This window comes from Pararge aegeria, chromosome Z (assembly GCF_905163445.1).
Source record: "Pararge aegeria chromosome Z, ilParAegt1.1, whole genome shotgun sequence".
Classification (NCBI taxonomy): Eukaryota; Metazoa; Arthropoda; class Insecta; order Lepidoptera; family Nymphalidae; genus Pararge; species Pararge aegeria.
This window is the reverse complement of record NC_053208.1, coordinates 18,607,515-18,628,536: the sequence shown is the minus strand read 5'-3', so window position 1 is coordinate 18,628,536 and position 21,022 is coordinate 18,607,515. Positions and strand designations below refer to the sequence as shown.

Genomic DNA, 21,022 nt, shown 5'->3' with positions numbered 1-21,022 from the left:
ACTATTACAAAGAAATGCAAAGATGTGTAACAAACTACTTCTATGGACATTATCATAATATCCACACCTGTATTTTTGTATAGTTATATCGACTTCATTGTCTTAAAATTTCTAATAAGGTAAAATATTTTCCAATTAAAACCTAATGCCAAATTCTACAGGCTTAAGGAATGTTAAAAAAAATAAGTCTTTTACATGTGTTTAAAATAACTTAACCATTTTTTACTTTTATAACTACTCCTTTTATACAATCTTTAAACCCCATTTCTCCCTGTTTGGGGATAGATTTTACAGAACTGTTTTCTTAGTGAATCCCACACCTAAAACTTTGAAGAACATGGGACTCTCAAACAGTCTCTCAACCACCTATATATTTAGAGCATTATTAAACTAAACTAAATTGACAAGCTGATGAATTTTGTATTTTGTATTTTGGGGGTTGCCTGACAGGATATGTTGGGACTTAATATTTTGTTATAACCTTTTTATATTCATCATAAACATCATAATCACTATAATTCGCCTGCCTTAATATCACGGTTCTTTTGTATATTTCCTTTGAATGAGTTTCTTTTTCTTATCTGCATCGAAATTTTAGTACCAGCGACGCATAGTATAGTGGCTTATATACGCATATATACACTAATTCATTGTAATTACTCGACTTGCATTTCTGGCAATTTCTGGCAATTTGAATACCTCCGTGAGAAGTTTAAAGAAATAGGCATACTTACTGTGACTTCACAATATATTTATAGCAATATAGTATTTGTAAGACAACATATTAGTCTTTATAAACAAAAAGTGGACATAAACAGTCGACTTACAAGAAATGGTCATAAATTAGTGTCATCTGCATATCGTCTGCGTAAGGTACAGGGATCATTTGTGGGATTGAGTATACGCTTTTATAATATGATTCCTAAGGTGATTTTGGACCTGCCAATGCACAAGTTTTAAGAATTTGTTAAAACACATTTATTACAGCGAGGTTACTATACAATTGATGAATTTTTTAATGACAAGGTTGCTTGCAAGCATCCGGCTCCGCTTTCAGCTCTCACAAGATAGAAAAATGAATGTTAAAATGCAAAATGTAAATTGTTGATGTTGGAAAAGAGCAACTGCTGAGTTTCTTGCCGGCTTCTTCTCGGTAGAATCTGCCTTCCGAACCGGTGGTAGAATCACTACAAACAGACAGACTTGACGTTTCAAAAGTGCTTATATTAGGCCTACTTGAAATAAATGAATTTTGAATTTGAATTTGGCTCTTTGAATGGGTTTTTTATTATACCATTATTTTGAGCTTTCACTCATGACGGCTGTCTTTATGACTGCGCCAGTTGTTTACTTTGTTTGAAACTCAGTTCCGTCTTTTGGCGCGATCTGATATTTTTCGTAGATAGGACTGGTTAGCTGACAATAGACAGTAGCAAATTACTGTGTATCAGTGCATTATCTGCTAGACAGCTAAACAGAATGTCTTTTTTGGACATCCGTTTTACATAATAGACGTTGCAAAGTGGAAACTGCTGGTGGGAGTATTAATAAAAGTGTGCATTATAATATAAAAGCTATTGAAGATATAGTTAAAAAATATATATACATATATTTGGCGAGAAAATTAGAAGGAAAAAAAATGTATATATATATTAAACGCTGAGCATGGGCGATTCTTCAGAAATCAGTCCGCAGGCGTTATTGTAACAGATTTTGTATGCGAAAGGAGAGAGAATACGGACGACCCAAATGATAATCCTATTCATTATTTGTACGGGTTAAAGATATATTTGTTTTTTTTTTTCAATTTAAGTATAGTTAAATATAAAAATTTAATCCTGTCTTATGAATAAGTGAGACTGATTGTGTGTAATGCTATTATCGTTTAAAATTAGTTTACACGTCACTATTATTTGTGGTTATTTGCTCATTTCCTCATAATATTTCTTGGTAATCGCATGAGTTAACGCTTGTGAATGAAACGAAAACATTATTATATTTACTAATGATATTAACTAACTAGGTAATATTATCGTTTAAAAGTCTTAGAATTTATGTGCTTTTTCTATATAATATTTTCTGGCAAAGGTAATTATTAGGTATTACCTAATGAGATGAGGATTGAAATAAAAATAGGTGCTTTGATATTTTATTTACTGTCGTTTGGTGATATATTATAATACATATTTATATATAAGTATAATATACAAAGGTTAATTTAATAATAAAAGAAAAAATAGATGTTAATTCTACTCCTTGTTTTATAAGAGTTTATAATTGTTTTAATGTATTTTAAAAGAGAAAAAAAACTATTTACTATGAATTTTATAGGATTCGTAAAATTTATAATCTCACTGTTTATAAATTAGTAAGAGTGTAGGTAGGTAATGAATAAAAGCACAATGATTTTACTACTACTTGACACAGTTTTACGCTTCAACCGCGTTAACTATGAGTCGTTACTAAATGGTGTTTAAAAATAGTAAAAAATTGAAGTATTTATCCATTACCTACAAACATACAAAAATATAATTAGTAAAGTTTCATATTACACAATTTTTGAATAAGTAGTAATGTAAATGTTTTAAATATTGATGTTAGTAAATGAATGTTTACTCCATGAAGTTTACTTTTTTATTTATTATTGAACCACCCTTGACGGTTTTTCTTAAAAATACAAACATTAGAAGTTTTCATTTGTTTCCGATGGTCGATGTGAAACTGTTTAAAAAACAGATGTTTTAAAAAAGAATTAAGTATTATTAATTCTCAAAAAAAAAAAACATTATTTCGAAACGGTTGAATGGCTTCCATACATATTTATAATCTGCCATGAAGTCCAAAACTATAAAAATTTAGGTGGTCTGTACTGAGTAACTTTTCATGACAGGCTGCCACGATATGGAGACAAAGGTCGCAATAACCGCATTTGATTTTGACAGCCGGTCGGCGCAGTGGGCAGCGACCCTGCTGTCTGCGTCCAAGGCCGTGGGTTCGATTCCCACAACTGGAAAAATTATTGTGTGATGTGTTTATCTGTATATTATATTTATATGTATTACCAAATCCACCGATAGACGTCCACTGCTGGACATAGGTCTTTTGTAGGGAGTTCCACGGTGTTGTGCCGCTTGAATCCAGCGGCTACCTGCGAAGCGCCTTATATCGTCCGTCCACCTCGTCAGGGGTTACCAACGCTGCATTTACCAGTGCGGGGCTGCCATTCCAGCAACTTGGGACCCCAACGTCAATACCTCCTCCGAACTATGTGCCCCGCCCATTGACACTTCAGCTTCGCGACTCGTTGAGCTATGTCGGTAACTCTGGTTCTTCTACGGATCTCCACATTTCTGATTTTATCACGTAAAGATACTCCGAGCATAACTCTCACCATCACCCGCTAAGTGACTGAGCCATTTATGAGGCCCATAGTTTGCGATCGTGTTTCTGAGCCATAGGTCATCACTGGCGGTGGCGACACGCACCGTTCGAAGACTTTGGTCTTCAGGCACAGGGATTTTTGACGAAAAATGTCACGAAGCCTTCCGAACGCTGCCCATCCGAGTTGGATTCGGCGGTTCACCTCCTTCTCGAAATTGGACCTACCTAACTGGATCGTGTGTCCTAGGTATACGTATTCGTCAATAATTTCGAGTGCAGTGGTCTCAGCGATTACTAGTTGAAGCGGAAAATGAGCATTAGACATTATCTTCGTCTTGCTCATGTTCATTCTAAGGCCAACCTGTTGAGAAACTCACTGACGCTGAGGTCACTGAGCATCGTATTAAGGTCTCCCAGAGTCTCTGCCACTATGACTACATCGTCGGCAAACCGAAGTTGAGTGATGTACTCGCCGTTAATGTTGATGCTAAGTCCGTTCCAATCCAGAAGCTTAAAGACGTCCTCCAACGCAGCGGTAAATAGCATAGGAGAGATAACATCTCCTTGTCGCACACCTCTGTGCAATTGGATTGGTCTCGTAGTCACTATGTCAGTTCGTATACAGAATGATCCTGTATACGCACTGACATAGTGGCGTTTTTGTACAAACACTGCAACACTATACCAGTAGTCAATTCGGCATCACTGCACCTTAACACAGCCCAAGCTTCCACCGAATCAAAGGCTTTTTCATAGTCCACAAACAAGCAAAGTGGCCAGTTATGCTCTTCAGTCTTCTGTAACCTGCCGCAGCGTATGAATGTGGTCTATGATACTAAAGCCCTTACGGAAACCGCCTTGTTCGGGAGGCTGGAAGTCGTTAAACCTACGAGCGAGACGATTCGTAATGACTCGAAAACAGCTTGTAGACATGACTCAGCAGTGAGATGGGTCTGTAAAGCAAAGTATTATCACCTTTTTTGAAGAACAAGACCACCATACTCCTGTGCCATGCCTCTGGCGTTGTGCCTAGGTGAATAACGGAATCAAACAATCGCTGAAGGACTTTCAGTATCGGTTTTCCAACTGCCTTCAGGAGTTCTGCTGTGATTCCGTCGTCACCCGGCGCCTTGCCATTCTTAAGCTGTCTGAGAGCCACATTAATCTCGTATATGCTGACGTCCAGGATATCTTCGGTATAGTGTCGAAGTTAATTTGGCTCTAGGATCATTGGCCAAATCCACAACAGGCGTCTGTACTGTGGTGTAAAACTGTCCATAAAAGCTCTCAACCTCACCCAAGATCTTGGGTAAGACAGATAAGACTACCATTGTTGGTCTTCAGTCGCATCTTCTGGCTCTGTCCGATAGACAGATCTCTAGCGAACACTTTAGAGCCTCGGTTTTGCCCGATGGCATTTTGATACGCTCTGTGCCGCAAATCACAAGTCTGTGATTTAGAGATCTGCCTATTAATCCGCCGGTAAGCGGACGCGTCTGCTGTAGATTGTAGTCTCATCTGTCTTGCTTCTCCGTCATAAGCTTGAGTGTATTGGTTGAGATCCTATTGGCCCGGCTGTTTCGACCAGCCTGTTGTTCAAATCGCCCACATTGTCGCAATCTGCTAGGTAATTAAACCGGTTCTGTAGTTCCAGTTGAAAGCTTTCGGGGTTTCTGGCAATTTGGGAGGCTGACTGGTACTAGCCTCCCTCTTACACCCCGTTTATGTGTATTATATTCATAAAAATAGTCATTAGCTATCTTAGTAGCCATATCACATAAGCTAGGCTTTTTTGAGGCTACATGGCGATGTGTGTATTGTCGTAGTATATTTATTTATTTATGTTCTTGGCGAAGAGTCAAGTCAGCGCAGCGGATGCAGCATACCTATAGTAAACCCGGGTGCACGCTTGAACGTAACATATCCCCATCGCGGGGGTTTGTTTTAAAGTTAGAAATGACATCTGCTGCCAGTGTCTTCTTAACATGGAGGTATTAGTATTTGACTTTCTCTGGGTGCTTATTGGATACTTCAGGAAGAGCAAATCGTAACGCCCGTGCGATGGGCATTAAAGTCTAGAATGAAGGTTTAGATTTATTGGTTTTTGACTTACCAAAATAAAATAGACCACGCTGAGAGCAAGGCGTTTGATTTTAAATTACAGTTATTAGAACACGCACTCAATTGTTTTACAAAGCGCGAGGCGCGTGAATGAAATGATTGGATATTTTATTATACTTACTTACTATTGTTGATTATATCCTAGATTAAATGATTATATATCTTGGTAATACTTATAAACATTTTATTAGAATTAATGTTGGATACTATTTACTACATATTTTATAATCATACGGTTTACTACTTCTTATTGATCTTATTAAGTTTTATTAAGTTTAAAGAATTTTTTTTAATAAAAATTTATGGATAAAATTTAATTGAAAGAAAAAATAGACTTTGAAAAAAAATAGTTTCAGTCGGTATTTATCCATAACCTACAAACATACCTACAATGTATCTAATATTTATTATTATAGCTAGTCTTTAAAAGTTACGCAGTGTATGTGAAATGATAAAGTTTTAAAATACTACCGTTACTGTAAAAAAAAAAAAATTTTCACTATAATTTTTATAGTATGATGTTTTCTTTTTTGCAAAGTTTTTCCATATTATTATCATGGAGCACAGCATCAATTTTATTTCATCTATTTTCTGGTGAAAAATTATGTTAAATAACCATCAAATAGATTATATTTGTAATTATGATTATGGAACTTTGAGGTCTGAGGTCAACGAGCTTTATGATTGTTTTGATGCTGAGCTGGCCGTCTCTCTTTTCATGATGATTCTATTAAATTTGCTTTAGAATACCAGACATCCAGGCAGTGGGAATGAAATTCTAGTGTGAGGTAGGTACAATATATATATAATTTATACTATCTAGTATATATAGTATATTGATCCAATTGTAGATACCATATTATGGTACGATGGAATTTTTAGACCACGCCCAAATACAAAATCAGCAATAACTCATTACAGCGTTATGAGTTTTCTTGTTTTCGAATCTGTTGAATAATTCATTATTAATTATTCAAATAATTTTTCTTCCAAGGTACCAGGACCCTCGGCGCGTGATTGACTAACCCTTTCAAGTTTCTTTTTATAGAAATAACAAACATAATCAAGTTTATTTTTTTATTTCATTGATTGGAAACGGATTTTCTTATAAAGGAATGATTTGGGAGGCACCTTCACCGTTGCATCAATAAAAGCTAGATCCACCGAACTTTTCTAACAGCTGCTGACTGGTGGCCACCTGTAAACGATATGAAAAGGGATTAGTTTTCAACTTGTTGAAAAACTTCATGAATCTGGCAGCATTACGGATAACGTACATAACGTTTGTATCCTAGTTCTAGCCTATTGATAGCGACAGATGCCAACTCCTAATTTAAATAGCTCTTTATTATAGTTTCCTTAAGTTGGGTTAATGTTTGTACTTTTCCATAGTGTAACGGCAGAGTGTTACTAACCTTTTACCACGTTAGTAACATACCTATTCAATGATACATGTAGGTACTCAACTGGTATTTCTACCAATAAGTTGGTTCAATCCGATTCAATCCTTATGTCGTCGTAGCAATAGTAGTGTACCGACCCGCTGATACCACACAGCCAATATTATTGACTAAACGAAAATATTTTTGCAATAGTTAACCTCTTCAATTTTTATTTATACCTTTATGTTCTGTCGCACGGGAAATATTTTTGTCAATATTGAGGTGCGAATAAAGATCGAGAAGCCATGTCATTCAGCCCCAGCCTTGTCATAACAACCGATAGTAACATAATATTATATCAATTATTACAACATACCAACACCAACATACAACAGAATTAAGATTAATAAAAACTCTCATGTTCTGATTGTCTATTATGATTATAATCTGACAAAAAATACTAAAAATTAGGACCTCTATCTAAGATGGAAGATAACAGGGGCGCTACTGTCGCAATCTGGTCTAAATTCTAACAACCTAAATAGTACCAAGGAAAAGGTTTAGAAACAAAGCTAGGATTCCAATAATTTATTATAAGGGTAGATGGATGTAGGCCGCAGACAGAGCGCTTTAATTTTGATATACGTAAATTATTAGCATCAATGCTTATTTCTTAATAGTAATAATAGTAGTCTGTGCTCAGATACGGGCTCAGAGGAATACGAGCAATTGGCTGGAAATAACGAAACTAATACGCAAACCTTTAGTACGCAATTTATTCTCAATTTATCGCAGTAAGACGAGAAAATGTAACAATACGGACAATTGCGTATAGACACAACTAAAGTTAGCTTCAATAGTGTTGCGAAAACAGAAAAAAAGATTCCTTGCCAAGTATGAAAATAACTATGAATTTTGCAGTTGTTCATAAAAGATACCATTTATTTAATATGGTACATTGCCAACGCAGGAGACAAAAATATATCCCCTGTTTTATCCCTTGCTAGGGTATCTCATAATAAAATCAACATGTCCACCTGCCAAAGCACGGCAACAAAAATTAGGTAAAGTTTACTCCCATTTACAATTACATGTAAATTAGTTGGATATTATTTTCACACGTACCCCAATGTTCAGATATCTGATAAAACTGAAAAGTGTCTCCTGCCCATGCAATCCGTGCTGAAGGAAACTTCAACCAAAAAGTCACTGACAATGAGAATACAAACACTTACTTATTGGTATTATTTTAGACAACGGTTTGGCACGCATTAGCATCCCTAAATTTGACAAGTGTGAACTGAGAAGTAATTTCGATTAGTGAAGTGAATCGTTTCGAGGTGTTGGTGATTTTTGATAATTTTATTACAATTTTTAATAGCGTTCACAAGTTTAAAAGTGTTCTTAAAGTATTGAGTGAAAATGTTATCTTCAAGCTAAAGTGCAATTGTGCGTTGACTCTTGTCTCTGATATTGATGTGTTTACGGTTTGTTCCATATTTAATACGGTCACGTCTTCCCGATACAAATTTAATCCGTTCTTGTATTTATTTTAGCCATATACTCGCCTAAAATAAGACTAAAACTATAGAACAAATTATATGTTTACACCTTTTACTATGATGCACGGTTTAAAAACTTGATTAAAGCAACAGGTAACTGGCTAACTTAATCAACAAGTTGCATATTATTTAGTTATATTAAACACACCAGAAGGTTCGCACAAAGTAATAGGATTTTGACACAGAATTTACTCTCCTTTTATACATTTCTTAAAGGGGTTCTCTTTTTAGCCCCCATGATACCTAAATTTATATTGAGTGGAGTTTAAAAAGTAATGAGTGTACATAAAGACGATTAATGTTACACTTAATTAACATTATTTTAAAATTGTATTCTTTCATTGAAAATTGCATTAAGTAAAAACAATAAATGCCACAATAGGAGGAGTCTTGTGACATTTATCATTTTATATCCAATTGTTGTTTCAAAACTCCACAAGCAGACTTTGTGGTTTAATAACTTCATGGAGGTATAACTGTGTGCCCAATGTTTGTTTCATTTGGTAATCACATTTTCGTAAAATTTCAGTTATGCACTAATTTTTCCACCTATTTCAAATCAAACAGTGTAGCAATCTGCAAAAAGTATCATTAAACTTATATACAGCTTGAAGTTTACATTCTTTTTTACTTTTATTCTACTACAAGTCCTTGAGTGCAATCTCACTTGGTGTAATGGTCTAACCTGCCAGGGGTATGATAGTTATGTTAAACCAATACTGTGCGTATGTACTGTAACACTATACAGCTTCACAGTATATCTTTGTCAGTAGAATGGTGACTAGCCGAAGATAAATCTCTGACTAAAATATTTCATAAATTGTGTTTCAGAAGTAATTCATAAAGTGTGCATAATCAACATTTTATAATTTAGCAGGTTTGGGGTAGTTGAAATTTCCAAAACTAAAATTTTATGTATTGAAACATGGTAATATAGCCAAATTGGCATGTAATTGGCAAATACATACACACAATTACAGTGAAAATATAACTACTACTTTTGGAAGTCTGGAAATAAATCAGTATAACCAAACCATATTCATAATTTCATCATGAGTAAAAATGCTTACCGCCCAATAAAGTAGGCACGGGTCAGCTATAACTTTGGTTGATTCAAATTGGAAAAATCTTTTTGTGTTGGATGATCTATTTTTTGGCTTAATGCTATATAATATGTGTAAACACAACTTGGTCTTGGTGTTTTTTGCACCTATCTGCCCAACTAACCTTAGTACCTATCTATTTTAACAAACTAGCTTCTTATTTATGTTTATAATGCATGATTATGGAATAATTTCAGTAAAATTGCTACAAAATAAATGAATAGTGATAAAATAATTTCACATATATATGAGAATATGTAGGATATTTTTACTTACAAATTTTTCATACAATGAATTCAGTTAGTAATCAGTTTGAACTAAAAATTGGCATTACATAAAAATAAAAAAACATTATAAAATCCTAGTATAGGAGACCATATGAATGCAGGAGACTTTTGGATGTTAAAGCCTTTTCATTTAAAAATAAGTAGATTACTTCATAACATGAAATTGATATAGCTTAGGTAATTAACAAGCTGTAGTCTAGTTTTATTCACATTTTATTGTAAACACTGAATATTAGATAATGCAATGCATTTTAAATATGTTTTTTTTTAATTTATTTATTTTGTGTAACTAAGCATAACTATTATGCTTATTGACTTACATGAAAATAATGGTTGCTCATAAGTCTGTTGTTCATTGATAACTACACATTGCTAGTCTATAGTTATATGATAGTAAATTTAATCAGTTTATTTTTATGTATGAGTGTTAAAAAAACAATATTTTGTAATATATTAATATTTCAAATAGCTAAACAATCTAACAATCAGTTAGTCTACTTACTTAAGTAAAAAAAGATGACAACTGGTCATATTTCCTCTCTAGATTGCTAGGCAACAAAAACATTAAGCAAAACATTAATAAGTGTCTTTATCTGTATTACTGTTACATGAAGTTTGATATTGAAACATTGCTAGTTTTTGATGCTCTACTCTTTCTGTTTATTTGTTCTTTTTAGTATTTTATCTTTTTATTGATGATATAGATGGTTAGTTCCTAACTCTCCTTGAAATCAAAAAAAATAATAATGTAGATTTCTTATGCTACAAGACATAGGTAAATAGGTCAACAGGTAAATAGTTACCTATCAGGATAAATAAAATCCAGAACGGACACTTCAAATTAAAACATAATAATACCAAAGACCACACTCCATTACGAACAGCTTATTATATATTTTATAAAAGTATAGTTTTTATATTTGCCGTGAACCGCGTGAAAATTGCTTGATCCATTCAAAAGTTAATGCGGTTTGAAAATTCCAAAAATAGTGTTCTATGAAACTCCTATCAGACTTTCGTGCTGGGAGAGCTCAAATGCATAGAAATATTATTTCTTTGAACTCAAAATATCATATAAATTATATTTTGAGCTCAAAAATGTCATAAGTACAATTTTAAGCGCCTAAGAATGGAATTAGCGGGAAGTTGCAGGGGTGGCCTTTAAGAAGAACCGTTTTTCTAATTTTTTTTTGTCAGATCAGGCGAATCCCTCTAGATAATCATCAGATTTTGAGACAGTACGTTAAGAATATAAAGATGAAACATATATATCTTAATCTGACGCGCTTGAGTATTTCAAAATGGTGAATTTTTTTTGCACATTATGAAAATGGCCGCGAGTTTGCGTCCCATCGAAATCGTCAGATTAGTGAATGAGAGCTTTTTTTTGGTGCACTTAACACTACCTTAGAAAATCTGACGCGCTCGATTAAATTTTTGTTTTTTTCATTTTCATCCCTTAAATACTACCACCCGCATCATGCAAACGATCAGATTAACATACGTACATTATTAAAAATACGTAGGGTATTGATGCTATCAATATCTGACGCGCTTGAAGATGTCCATGCAACAGTTTTTTTTTTTACATATTTAAAAATCTATAGCCGCTTCCCCCACCGATGTAAAGGTATATATCATATAACATTTTTTTCTTCTTATCATCTAAGCTATGCATCCCAATAGGTCTCTACGATGCTCGAGTAAATCCCCATTTAGCATCGTGGGCTCCCCTACTATAGTAAGTTTTGATTGCCTCCCTGGTTACCATTCTCTGCAACATACCATCCTAATGAATTATTATCTAGGTAATAGATCCTATAACTATGTTATGCAAAATAGGTCCTCTTAGTGTTTATTATATGCTATAGATTAGCTTAAATGCTTCCATATTTTTGTGCACCAGAAGTAAATTAACAATTGGAGCATTTTATTTTATTGGTGCTGTTTTGTACACAAGTCAATAAACTAAATTAACATGCCTTAAAGTTTATCTGACAGTGTACTCTGGTAAAAGGTAGGTATAATTAATTGTGAAAAATATTGCTAGAAGGTAGGTACGGTTACAAATTAGAATAAAACGTAGCACAAAACCTAGTGATACTTAATTTGCTCCTTGGTAAATGTACATTGCATTCTTATCATTAGTCACTTGATTAGAGTTACAGCATTATAGATGATAAGCTATGTTAGTTTATCACGTCAGTTAACACTAGTCCAGTTTAAATAAACCACAAAAACCTATCATGTGTTAGATAAAAATAATAAACTGAATGGTGTTAATTTAAGGATTTTATATTTTAGTAAAGTTTTTATCTGACTTAAAACAAATTGAATTGCTAAATAAATACAAAGTTCAACATTGATTATTACCAAAAAATACTTCGTCTTGTTTCAATAAAGTTGGTACCTTAATATTATTGAGTAACTTTTACCTTATAAAGTCAAAGCTTATTTATTTTAGGCTTTAAATTAGATGAAAACTTTCGTGTGTAAATTATTCATAGTTAAGCCTTGTCATCTTAAAAGTTCAACTTTATTTACTTTACTAATTTGAGCATTTTTAAATCATCATCATCATCATGATAAACCCATTTTCAGCACACTACAGGGCACAGGTATTCTCTCAGAATGAAGAGAGTTTAGGCCATATTTAACCACACAAACATCCTCAAAGGTGTGTGTGTGAAATCTGCCAATCCGCACTTGGCCAGTTTGGTTATGGCTTAAACACTACTCAGTTTTAAAAAGTTGCAGTTTATGGGGTAGTTCATAGGTAAGGTAGGTAAATGGGGAGTACATTTCGTTACATTCAAATGCAACGGCTGTGTCAAAATTACTAAAGGATTGGTTGAAAAATCTTCAGTCATTTAATATTTTAAACATTAAGACTGTTTGTACAGCTAGGACAAACTAGATGAATAGGTAGTTGAAAAACTTATTAAGTCGCGCTGCGCCTCCTCAGATGTAGACCTATTTTACCTATAATGCGTTCCGTTTTGCCGTTTTCTCATCCAAAACTGAGCAGATTCAATTTGGGATAGATGGGAAGATCTTTTTGGTGTGCAGTATAACGATTGAAGAAATAATAAATTACATCTGTAATAATTTAATATTCTCCTGCTTAAAATTAAGCTCAATTTTCATAATATATCATGGAATTCCACAAAGTAACGCCTGCTTCTATCCAATATGTAAAAAAAAAAGTATTATTGTTCCTTTTTAGAGTGTTAGACTTTCAAGAAAAAGGTATGATAGCGACATGACTACACTGGACTTTGATTTTTCGAAAAAAAAATATTGCTAAAAAGGCATTAATTATCTATGAAGAAAAAAAGGGAAAACATATGTAAGGAGAATCCCGCCTATACTTTCTTTCCTCTTAAGAACATTTAATGCTTATCTTATATACCCAGATATCAAAAGATGTCTAGATCAAATTTATGTAATTATCTTGTTCCTTAGTTCCGTAAGTTGTTTTATACTATACGCTCATATAAACTAAAAAACTATTGAATGGATTTTGATGTTTTAATCATAATAAACAAAACACTGACCTAGACTGATTCTGCAGATTTAATGCAAGCGCCTGCACAATTAGTAAAATAATGCTTTGATATGCTGGAAAAATAAGTGTCCTAATACAAATTTAATAACGCAGGATTAGTAAGCTACTAAAGAAACATCTATAGAGTGATACTATCGAAATGATTTTGGAAAAGGGCCGTAAAAGAAAATACGTTGTAAAATGGAAAAACAGTGAACTCATTAAAATATTCATTCGTTTTATGAAAGTTGTTGAATTTTTGTTTAATATCAATCGATCACATCGACCCATTACCAGCCCTCTATAGACCAAAGGGCACGGGTCTTCTTCTGCAATGATAAGTGTTAGGTTAACCCTTTGGTTTAGGCCGTAGTCCAACACGCTGAACGAATGCGGATTGATGGACTTCGCATGCGTTTGAGAACATAAGTGACGCAGGTTAACTCATGATGTTTTCCTTAACGTTGAAAAATTAGAGGTACATGCCGGGATTTGAACTAAATTAAATCAATATTAATTCAATAATATTGCCGTCGAGAAGTTATGGGTTTCTCAAAATATATGCTTGATTATTAAAGCCTCATTCAACAGACAAGAAGTGACTTATAGCGAGTGAATAATCATATAACTTTTTCCTATGCCGAGTGGAGAAGGCAAATCAGAATACAGTCACCACCCCTTCTCTTTTCCCGGGCGTCGTACGAGGCGACTAAATGCAGAACGAAAGAGAAAATCTAAAAGAGTCGGTTTGGTTGGACGCGCTTATCTCAGGAATTCCTGTTTAGAATTGGAAAAATCTTTTTGTGTTGGATAAAACATTTATCGAGGATGGCGAAAGGCTATATAATATAGACGCGACGTCTAAAAGGAGCGGAACTACCGATGCGTGCGATGTGTAAACGGCCACAGATACGCCAAAATAAAAAGAAGTCCATGACTGCACGACTATTGAAAATTCGATAGCTATACAATCTTATGTATCACAACTCAGGAAAACTTCGAAAAATTCCGAATATTAAAAGAACCACTCACAATTTCTTTATGGTTCTTAGCGGAAAGGAACTCCTTCACTATCGTTGTTCTCAAGTTACGGCGTGACTTAGAAAATAGGGATTCATATATTTACATAGATAAGCGGACCCTCGCGACTTCGGCCGCGTATTAGTTTATCGAGAAGCTAGAATAGATCTAACATCATAATCATAATCTAGCTAGCTATGTGCCTACTATTATTTTACGTGGTATACTGAGTTAGTAAGTTGTCATTATTTTAGTTGATACATTCATCCATCCTCACAAACTTTCTCATTTATAATATTAGAAGGATGGTACGCATGCATTCGATCGTTGTCCCATATGCCTATTCATATGCATAGTATGATTTAAATAAAATTTGGTATAGTGGTAGCTGATATCCCGGGTCAACATAAAGGACACTTTTTATCCCCATAAACAATAAGTTTCCTGCGGGAAATGGAATGAAATTTTTTATCAATATTACTTCATATCTCCGTTAAATTTGCACCGATTTAAAAAAATATTTTTTGATTTGACAGTGTAAGCATGTATTGTCTAATTTTAATGAAGATCTGATGAACATTGTCAGAGATCAATGACATAATTCTTCACACATAACAGAAAGTCGCAGATGATATAAAATGAAAAAATCTCCAATGCAAGTTAAATAAAACTAAGGGAACTAAGGCATTGTAAGAGTTATGAAAAGCCTACCCTTAAGTTTTATAACTCGTGCTGAAGATTTTCTTCATTTTATATCATCTGCATACCCTGTGCATACCCTCTATGCAAGCCATTGCATACTAATATTATAAATGCGAAAGTTTGTGAGAATAAATGTATGGATGGATGGATGTATGTATGGATGGATAGGTGGATTGATAGATGAATGGATAGATGGATGGATGGATGGATAGATAGATAGATGGATGGATAGATGGATAGATAGATGGATGGATAGATGGATGGATAGATGGATGGATAGATGGATGGATAGATGGATGGATAGATGGATGGATAGATGAATGGATAGATGGATGGATACATGGATGGATAGATGGATGGATGGATAGATGAATGGATGAATGTTTGTTACTCTTTGACGCCACAACAAATGAACCGATTTGGCTAAAATTTGGCAGAGATACCTTCAATATAGTCTGGAATAGCTCATAGGCTTTATCCCGGAAAAGCAAGCAGGTTCTACTCTCTCTCTCTCTCTAGTTTTAGATTGACGTGGTTTTAAAGCTTTTAAATTTTGTTTGCTTCAACGCGCTAAACTCAGAAATTGCTGTTTCGTTCTTTTTTTTGGGATTCGATGGGATCGTTCTTTTAATGAGAAATGTTGAAACTGCAAAAAATATCCTTTTTAAGAGATTTTGATGCGTGCGATGCGTGAACGGTACCGGACGGAAGTATGTAGTAAGTATATCGGAATTGTTGTTTCTTTAAAGTTCTATAATACAGTCCGCGACATCATACGACCATTTTTATAAGTCGACTCTTCGCGGACAAAGTCGCGTGGGTCCGCTAGTAAATAATATTTATTCTATATAAGTATTAGGTACTTCTTTAGGTTTTTAATTATTTATTTCAAGTAGAAAGTCAAGTATGTCTGTATTTAGTGATTCTACTACCTGCCCGTTAAGCAGATTCTACTGAGATGAAGCCGGTGAGAAACTGAGCAGTTGATATTTTCTAACATAATTTTTAGTTTCACAATCATTTTTCTATCTTGTGAGAGATGAATTTCGTGCGGCCTGCTTCCAATAAACCTTGTCATTAAATAAATATAATGTAATGAAATGATGCTGGGTATCGTGCCTCTACGGATTTTGTAATAAAGGCTACATCTGTTGTTCTTATTTTATTTTCTTTTGCATATCCAAATAGTCTTTAAATAGCTCCCTTGAGAGTGGAATGATGTACCAAAATGTATTTCGTAATTTTTAAACGATATATTACGGGCGGAGTCATCATTTGAGAAAATAATGGGGTGGAATTTCATAAAGTTCTTTCGTAGCAGTAAAATTCTAGCTCTTAAGGTCCTGAAATTATAAAGATGTCGCGACTTTCTATTCATTAAATTATAAGTCAATTTTATAAACGTGATACATTTACAGGGATGAGAGAGTAGGAGTGTGCCACTATTGGGCCACTAATGTGGATGAATCGAAGTCTAAAGTCATAAACCAATATTTCTTTATTCTTTATCCATAGATGGCATCTTTGATGCTTTCGTTACGTATAAAAAGTGAACATGGTAGTGAGATAAGGGCAATAACTACATTAGTAAAATTTTTACTAGAGCTACGAGGGTTCCAAATGCGTCCTGGTCTAAGAATAATCACACAAGAAACTTAGCCAGGTGTTCTTATTGCTATCGCCATATCTTCATATCCTATCATCTCTCCTTACCCGTCCATGATCTTCATGTACCACTGCCCGGTTAGTATTAGTATGTATTGGAAAATTTTGTTTATCAGAAGTTTTTGGCTTACAAAGTCGCGGGGACAACTGGCAAATAAATAAATTTATTTTTGAGATAGATTTTTCATACAGACGTATTCTGTGGACAGAATTTACTTTTCACACTATATGTAGGTAGTGTAGCAGTCCATGTGATCGTTTTTGAATTGATATGTCGGCGTATTGGGCTCTTGTAAATCTATTTACGAACAGCGCAGCTATTTATGGAAAGTGATGTCATCAATGTTTTGGCAGTATGTTTCTATGTGCCACTACCTACTATGCCGCGTTTTCCCAATTCACTAACTATCATTATCATAATCATCAATCTATTAATGTACCACTGCTAAGAGAGAGAGAGAGAGAGAGAGAGAGAGAGAGAGAGTTTTTATAGCACATGCCCACCATATTATTCTAATGCGGTACGGCTTTAACGCTGATTATAATTATCACTAAGTACGGGTTTCTGTAAATGACCTTTTTCCATCGTCGCATAATTTTCTAGATTTCTTTATCATTTCCGATTATGGATATCGTTATCTATATATAATTAGCCTATATATCTCTATAGTTACATAATTATTTGCGCGGGAAAACGCTGGCTTGTATATATCTGTATAATTATAAATACGTATTTACATATTTGGAAAGATAGTTTTTTTATGCTCTATATTAGTGAAGGTCTGTAAGGATTAGATATTGAGAACAGAACTCCTCAGCGATCATCAGCAAAACCCGCTCATAAGACTTAATGATACTCAGTATATGCAAACAAGCCACATCGAATGTTGCATTTCTCATTAATTATGTAAGTATCTGTAGTGCTCATGCCCGGTGCTTATATCATGACGCGGCAGGACAATGAAATGAGTGGCATGAAATGAGGGCGGCATTTTGCTTGTAATTGGCTGTAAAGTTTCTAAAGTTCTGACACATGATAAACTCCTTACAAGGCCAAGGCACGGGTCTCCTCTCAGAAGAAGAAGTTTTAGGCCGTATTCCACTACGCTGGTCCTGTGCGTATTGGTAAGCCGCATATTTTGCATACTAGTCAACTGCTAGCGAACTATTGCGATTTATATTCGTTGTTACTGATAGGAGCAGTGACCGACGAATGTCCCAATCTTCTTCAAACCTCAAACATTGGTCTTCTTTTTACTGACTTGAGTAACCGTCGCTTACCCAGCGCAATCTGACTCATATTTTGGTGTATTTTCTAGGCCATCTTTCGGTTATATTTGCAGTATTTAGTGATAGGGACGAAAATTATAATAGGTCAGGTAAAACTGTATTGCCGTACCTATTGTATTGCCGTACCTATAGGTACGGCAACGGATTTGCCGTTGTCAATGTTTATGTGGATGAGGGTTTAAATGATGGACGATTCAAAGTTCCCAGCCTGTTCTCGCACAATTTAATCGATGATAAAGATGCATAGCTCTCTTTATCTGGTACTTAAAATTATCAGAATAATAATCCGAGTGAAAAAAATCTTTGCGCATGGTAGGCCGTTTATTGTGGCAGGTATACACTTCCTGCAACCCGTAGATGACATTCAAACCGAATTGGCACAAAGTGCAGCCAATGTACAAAAGCTTTGGCTACTGTTTTTTTTATAAAACTTGTTTAGATGGAGGATTTTTCTTGCTTTTTACCTGTGCAAAAATCTGGTGCACGCCAGTGTTATCTTCATAATGTACTAAAAAAATAGAGTATTTTCAGCCGAAACATTGGAATTTAAAACTCAATAGTACAGTAAGATCATAAAAATAGTGCATCTTAGTAGTCCTAGACAATTAATTTAATTCTATTTGTAATTACTAGCGTCTGCAAAAATTATAGCTTAATCGACCTCCATTATTCGAACTTAGATTATTTTACTGTAAATGAGGTTAGATAGACTCTTAATAAGAAGGTAAAATGTAAATGCACATTGATTGAGTTTATCGTTGGAACTTATCAGTGATCAACTTGTTTAAAATAAAAATTTGATTTTTTTTTATGCTTTCCAGGACGGTTAACAATAACCTTTTATATCAAATAGTATATCTTTATATATATATTTATTGTGTATGTGTGTATGTCACTGAACTCCTCCTAAACGGCTGGACCGATTTGAATATTTTTTTTTGGTATGCGTTTGGGTGGCACCCTGGATGGTTTAGATCCACAAATCAGCCCGACAGATGGCGCTGGGGTCCGCTAGTATTATTATATAAATAATTATGTTAGAATTCTAAAAAAAACTACATAATAAACAGCTGCGGATACCACCGTATGTAGGGTGTAATTATGCGTTTTTCTTAGGCTACAGGTTAAACGGGTGGATGAAATTTAGCATAACGTGAGATTCGTCTTAGTTGTGTAGGTGTTATCGGATATGTGACGTAATAAATGAAATGAAACGAAAACTTGTCACCGCAACCTTTTAAGTGTTCTTTTTGTTTACAATGTAAACGGGTTAATTACTTCGTTTATTAAAATCACCCACCCACTGCCAATAACCAAATCAAATAATTTCTCTCATACTGAGTGCAAAGTGTGCGATTCTCTACCAACGTTTACTTATTCGATCACGTGAAAAATAACTACTATTTTTATCGGTTTGAAAGAGCGGCATCTTGCGACTACGGTTTCCCAATATTGTAACTAGATGTTGGTCCGTATAAATCGTAGTTAACTTTCACGCGATCGAATAAGTTAACATAGAAAATCTCACACCTGGCACTCAGATCCAAGAAGTTTACTTTGATTTAAGAACAAGATTTATTTGTGTCAATCTGTCTTGTTTCAACACACTTTGAGTACTCTAAATACATATTAGCCTCAGTCTAAGTTGTTTGTGGGCGTGACACTGGGTAGGTCACATCGCAAGAACAAATACCTACTTCATATTATTTGATTACATTTAATTATAAACATATTAGTATTGCGGATGTTCATGTGTAATCATTCATATTGGTCAAAAGTCATATAACGATATTATATTCTATTTGCGTTGTGATACCAGTAAAACAGAATTGAGCTCCGGTGTTCTGTAGTTGCTTATATCATCTGTGATATTTAGAGGAAACTAGCGTACCCAGCCCGCTTCGCCGGGCTAGATTTTGCTTTATTTTATTTAAACAATAAACTTACATCATTAAATTTTTAATAAAAGCTGTATTTGACAGTTTGACAGTTCATAAATGGTGTGCTCCGATCGTCACCAAACATTACAGGATTACTCGCTAGGTCAATCCGGAGATTCCCTGAAAGTTTCATTGAAATCGGTCCAGCCGTTTCGGAGCCTATACGGAACATACTCACACACTTTCTCTTTTATATATATCGTTTATTTATAAGTACAGGATTAGAAAAAAAATACAACACTGTGTTCAATGTGCTATTCTAATGAGTGGAAGTTATATTGCTTTCTGAACTAAGGATTGGACTGATTATATCTCATCAGCACGGCTAACATACTTTCTCAAAACTGAGAAAAGGAGAACTTTACCTGTTTAATCTTACACATATACTATTTGAATATTTAAAGCCGTGCGCCCATGGTTAGGGAGTGAACTAAATTATAGAAGACAAACATTTTGTCCTTCCCCTGTAAAGAAAAATGTCTCATGCCCATGCTAGTCGTGCAGAGACGTGCACAGGGCTCCTTTTTTTTTGGCTTGGTGGAAAAGCTTTATTGCTAGCTCCGAACTTTGGGCAGGACGGAGGTTATGTGGGACTCCCCCCATACCCAAACTAAAAACCACCACGGCATGGTGGCCACCCTCGTGTTGGATTTGTTGGACGCCCGGGGTACCCCTTGTATTCCTCCCGGACGATGTCCAGGGCAGACAAAGCAGGATGGTGGCATTAGTGTCCTACCTAAACTGTTTTATATATATAACACCTCTACAAGTTATATTTAACTAACTATCGTTATAATTTGCTTTAAACGTTTGATTGGTATAAAGGTTATATTAAACATTCAAAATGGTGAAGGACCTTAAAAATTAATAGATACAAATTACAACCTACCGTAAACGACTTGACCTACACGGCTGAAATAATATTCTCTCTGCAGATGATTATTTATCACCAGTCAGTAGTGACGTATTCCTTTTATATATAAATAGCAACATCATCCTCATACTTATTAATATTCTATAGC

General features: G+C 34.5%; 1 protein-coding gene across 4 annotated transcripts in view; it reads left to right on the top strand.

Moving 5' to 3' along the window:
- Window positions 1-8,200: 8,200 nt before the first annotated feature.
- The window catches only part of LOC120635989, a 135,556-nt gene continuing 122,734 nt past the window's right edge, over window positions 8,201-21,022 (top strand). Inside the window, exon 1 of one of the 4 annotated variants that reach the window (XM_039907211.1) lies at window positions 8,201-8,333. The gene's annotated coding sequence lies outside the window, so the exon portion shown is untranslated. Of the gene's footprint in view, window positions 8,540-21,022 lie in introns of all 4 variants that reach the window. The other 3 variants (XM_039907210.1, XM_039907209.1, XM_039907208.1) reach the window with 3 other exon arrangements.